The sequence below is a fragment of the Alexandromys fortis genome, unplaced genomic scaffold, assembly GCF_014885135.2.
Source record: "Alexandromys fortis isolate MF-2015 unplaced genomic scaffold, M_Fortis_MF-2015_v1.1 scaffold_68, whole genome shotgun sequence".
NCBI lineage: Eukaryota > Metazoa > Chordata > Mammalia > Rodentia > Cricetidae > Alexandromys > Alexandromys fortis.
The window spans coordinates 3799027-3804272 of record NW_026067948.1 but is presented as its reverse complement, the minus strand read 5'-3'; the positions used below and the strand labels follow the sequence as shown (position 1 = coordinate 3804272).

The following is a 5246-nucleotide window of genomic DNA, read 5'->3' as shown; positions in this document are numbered from 1 at the left end:
GGTTACTTCAATACATGCACAGATCTGTAAGTTTTACTGTGTTTTGTAATTTGCATTTAAGAAGTAAGTGCACTTGGCCTGGCGACGTGTGTGGTTTGGCACGCACACACTCTGGCATGCACAGCTTCCAAGACCCAAGTTTCTCTAGTGAACTTCACATTGACTGGGTAAAAAGAGAAGAAAATAAAAAACAGCGAAAGACAAAAGATCCAAATTTTATTCAGTTTAAGTTGATAGAAGAGAATCTAGCAGAAGTCCATTTCTTTGATTCCTTCATAACATTTTTCTTCCATTCATATTTAACATTTTATATAGGTTATATATGAAGTATTTGCTAATAAAAGAAGCCAAACAGTGTAGGAAATTAGGCTTTGAAACCCCTCCCCCCCCACACTGTTGAAGTTTGGATCCGAAGGCAAACACCGTGAGGCTATTAGAAACCCATGTAAGGAGCTGTGATTTTTATAGATCGTCTTACGTTCTTCTTCAAGCATTTGTTATCTTTTTTCCTTGAATGGACTTCGTGTCCTGCTTTTAAAATGCTGCTCAAATGTCCTGTCCAGGGCTGTGAGCAGCTTGTGCCCCAACAAGATGACCAGTGCTGCTGTTTGTCGTTCTGTCTGGAGCAGAGTTAATTTTCTCCCCGGAGGTCATGGTGATGAACGAAACCCCATGAGCACAGGTACAGCCGACGGTGGGGCTATCTTGTGCGTTGGCATTTTATCTGTAATCAGAGGCTTCATCACCACAGATCCTGTCAGCTACCCCCAAATACGTTGGCTTTATTAATACAGGTTGTTCCTTCTTGTTGCATAATGAGCTCCACGATGGGTAGCTGCTCAAAGACCCAGCAGAAAGAAAAGCTGATCATCCGTCATTACAGAAGGCAGGGGAATTGGATGGGGCTTTTAACTCCAAGCCACTGATGGTAATTTTTGGTTGCTTGCCTGAGTTGCCTGGAGCAACAGAAAACATCACCTTAGTTTTATTCAGGCTAATTGCCAGCCCATGCGTTGGTCCTAAATTTGAGGAATGATTGACAGCCCGATACATAGCTTCAAGTTCACAGTCATTAGCACACAGACACTCAGGTCTAGTCTGCCCCAAAGACGTGTATAGAAACCAGCCACCCACTGAGCCCAAGCAGCACTGGAGGGAAGCAATACATCCTTCCTTAGGGGTCCACAGCTTTCTTCCTGCACTAACCATGTCTGCACGGAACAAGGCCTGTTTGTGACCCTGTTCGACATGCATTTGTGTGAAGAGGCAGTTCAGACTAGGTGCTGTCTATTCTGACTCGGCCAGTTAAAATAGATGTAGTCACAGGACTGGCTCTCTTTGTTGATGGATTCCTGGAGTAACCAAGTATGTTGAGCATTGACTAGGTTAAAAATAGTAGCATGTAAGCCTACGGGTTGCTCTCGTGTTTCTTTTCATTTTAGAAAGACTGACACTTGCTCTGCAGCTTCTCTGTCATTTTAAGGGTCACACATACTTGCAGAATTGGTGTCTGTAAGGTCTAGATAATATTTTCCTCTTTCCCTTTAAAGCATAAACCTTTATTCTTTCTCTATTGCACTTTCGAGCTATAGTCCCCACGCAGTGAAACACAATTGTTTTATGCCTGTCATCTTTTTGGTTCTTCGAATGCTTTGTTGTGCAATTAAACTTGGACTAAAATTAAAATCCCCATAAACCAGCTGTCAGAGGTTGCCTCTGCAAACAACAAGGTGGATGTCAAAGGAGACATCTTTGTCGGGAAAATACATTGCAGTTATATAGCAGACTTTCCCCAATTCGTGGGTCTCTGCTCCTCCCCCAGAGTGGCTTTCCTGCTTCTGGATCCTGAGAGTCTTCTTGTGCCCTTTAGGGAAAACGTCCTCCCGACATAGGGTCCTGCTTTCTGAGGAATGCTTCTCCCAGCCTTGCCTCTCAGAGCATTGCATGCAGGGATGTCAGGCTGACCAACCTTCTCATGCTTTTTCCAGAACTGGTTTGTCCATATTTTCCTTCATCTTCCATCATCCAGTATTTACCTGCTCATCCCCCGTGGGGCCACAAGGGCGGTCATGGGGCTCCATCCATCTCCTTCCCTGTTTGCACAGTAGAGTTCTGTCATGTGACTTTTCAAACTAGAGCCCGGTGGAAAAAAATTCTGACCAAGAATATTTTTGTTCGCCCTGCATAGTGTTCTAAAAATTAGAGAATTTCACCCAAACCATCTGGATTTTCAGCTTCTTTGAAAAAATGAGAAGATGTTTTCGTCTTAGAAGGCATTTCTAAAAGATGCTAGCTGAGCTGAGCAGCAGCCGACCTTGACAGGCGGTGTTGTAGGACTAAGCCCTCGAGCACAGTCTGTTCTTCCTGCTCTGGGCTTTTGACTTCTGGTTTAAAACCGTTAGGAAGAAGAGCTTTCTAGATCAGAACCACCGCTCACAGCGGAGTTCTTCCAGAGATTGTAACACTGAAGGAACAAACAAAACTCTCAAGGCAGGTCCTCTACTGGCCTGTAGGCTTTCTTTGTCTTTCTGCTTCGGCATGTATGGCTGGACAGAAGCATCCAGATGTGCAGATGTGCAGACATGTACGGCCGGACAGAAGCATCCAGATGTGCAGATGGGCAGACATGTACGGCCGGACAGAAGCATCCAGATGTGCAGACGGAAGATGAGGATGAAACACCCCTGCAGCCCCACAGCCTCCTTCCCGTGTGGCTACACGAGAGTCTGTAACAGGTGCCATCAGGCTGATGAAAAACAAGGGGGCAGTTGTACAGCCGAGGTACCTGTCAGGATGCCACAGACAGTTACTGTAACACAGAATGACTTCTTTTTCACTTCCCGGAACAAACGTTTTTCAAGAGAACGGAGGCTTAGCCAGATATTTTGATATCTTATGTGTAAAAATAATTTTTTTTGAAGCTAAATTGTAAGCAGTTTTCTTCAAAGGCAGCCATCACTGCCTTTGGCTAGGATCTCACTTTGTTTTCTCAGCTGACTGACCATTAACCCTTTCAAGCCTGGCTGATTGCAAGTGTGCTGTGAACATAATACCTACTCAGAGCCACTAAGAACTACATGAGATATGTGTAGGGGGTTGGTACACAGGAGGTATCAGGGCTCTAGGACTTGCCTTCTCTGGGGGCTTCCCATTCGTATCTTGCTTACCTCCAACTACCCTGCAGGGGGCAGTGTAACACCGGGGCTGAGGACCGAGGAAGGCGGTGTCCCTTAGAAATGAGTGACTTCAGGCAAAGAGCTCCAATTCCCCGCTTCTCAGAATCATTCTCTGTAAAAGAGCTGAAAATGATAGCATTTGAGTTTAGGATGAGACCTGACATTTAAAGCGTTTGGCACAGATCCTGGCCCACAGTGTGGGCCCAGCATTGTTTTTAAGGGTCATTACTACCACCCCTCATAGTGCCTTGGCAGTAGAATGTATTAGCTTTGATGGCAAAGCCCATGGGCGTCCCCCAGAAATCTGAACAGTGTCCCTTTGAAACCCCCTTACCACTGCCCTTGTTCTGTTGCTGACCGAAGGCCTTCAGCTTAGTCAGCCTGAGAATAAAGAGGGGATTTCCAGCAGGGGAGGTCGAGGGAGGGATGGCCATAGAATTCCGTACTAACTCTGGTCTCTTGAACCCACAGTCTCCCGCTGACTCCTTTGAGGTTGATCATCCCCCAAATTCTAGGTGTCTGGGCTCCTACCTCCAAAATAACAGCAGACTTTTATCCTTCCTATTTGGACTGCCAGTCCTTCCTCTGAAGAGCTGATTGGAGAGGGGTGGCCCTCCACGCAGGAGGCTCCTACTCATTCTCCTGTCGGTCTCTACAATGTTGCTCTGGCTCCCACATCCGCCACCATCTGTGCCTCCTGCTTCGGCTTCCGGGTTCTTCTGGCTTGTGAGGACTAAGCTGCAAGATTGAGGAGAGCTACTTCCAGCTCACGTGACTCATATTCGAGACCTGGAATGCAATAGTAGATAACAGCCTTTAAAACCCAGCACGTGTTGGTCTGATGTTAGACTTAGGTAGCACCACAAGTCTGATGTTCTGGGGGAAACAAGACTATTTTTATTCAAGAACAACAAGTAATGTCTTCATGCAGGAAAGACAAATTTACCAAATTTTGATGCTGTGTTTATAAAGGGAGGACATTTGTGTCATGATGGACCTGGCTAGCAGCATCATGGAATCTGGGACATCCTTCAACCAGCCCTGTGCAGGCTTGGCTTGGTAACACAGCTTAATTCCAGCTCAGACCCTCAGAATGAGAGAAGCTGACTTACACCCTAGTCTAAGCTTGGAGACTTGATAGCTGCTGGAGAAGGGGTACACTATGACAGTTCACAAGCCAAGTAACCTGGGGTTCTGGTGGCCAAGTGCAGACGTGGAGGGGAGTCCTACTCCAGAAGAGAAAGGTTGCGAGTCATCTTCATGTGTCTTTTCCTTTTCCATTTTGTCTGAATCCCAAGGTGACTTGAAGGTGCTGACTACAGTGAATTTGGTCTCCATCAACTGTTGTGGCATTCCCTCTGGGAACACAGCTGTGCTCAAAGAGAGAGCCTCACCTGTCATCTGGAAGTCCACCCAGTACAGCTGACACCGATGACTGACCACTACACCACGGTGGAGAAAACAAAGTAGTTGGGAACTGACAGCATTATGTAAGGAGGGTGTGTAGCCAGACTTTCTTTGTACAGACAGCTCTCAAATAATGACATGGAGACTTCTTATTAAGTGTGAAAGCTTGACCTTAACTTAGGCTTGTTACCAACTAGCTCTTATAGCTTAAATTAGCATGTTTATATTAATCTATGTTTTGCCACATGGCTTGTTAGCTCTCCTCCGTATAGTTTCACTTCTTGTGTGACCTGCTGGTGAATCACCCCTACACCCCTGCACACCTCAGATTTATATCAGAGTTCCTATCTCTGCCCAGAAGCTCCTCTTCTGCCTAGCTATTGGCTGTTCAGCTCTTAGTTAAACCAATTAGAAGATTGACAGAGACACATCTTCACAGTGTACAAAAAGATTATCCCACACAGGGGTGTGTGGCTGGTGGGTGATGGACGTGAGTGTGACAGGAATGTAAGAAGGTATATCAGTATGGTGCTTTATAGCATTTAGCTTTTCTCTCTCTCTCTCTCTCTCTCTCTCTCTGTCTCTCTCTCTCTGTCTCTCTCTGTCTGTCTCTGTCTGTCTCTGTCTGTCTCTGTCTCTCTCTCTCTCTCTCTCTCTCTCTAT

General features: G+C 45.9%; 1 long non-coding RNA gene across 1 annotated transcript; it reads right to left on the bottom strand.

Moving 5' to 3' along the window:
* Positions 1–303: 303 nt before the first annotated feature.
* LOC126506157 (uncharacterized) lies at positions 304–3927 on the bottom strand. Its single transcript, XR_007593128.1, has 3 exons — positions 3708–3927; positions 3168–3299; positions 304–2785 (listed from the first exon to the last, which is right to left on the bottom strand). It is a non-coding gene; the product is annotated as an uncharacterized lncRNA (long non-coding RNA).
* Between the last annotated feature and the right edge of the window lie 1319 nt (positions 3928–5246).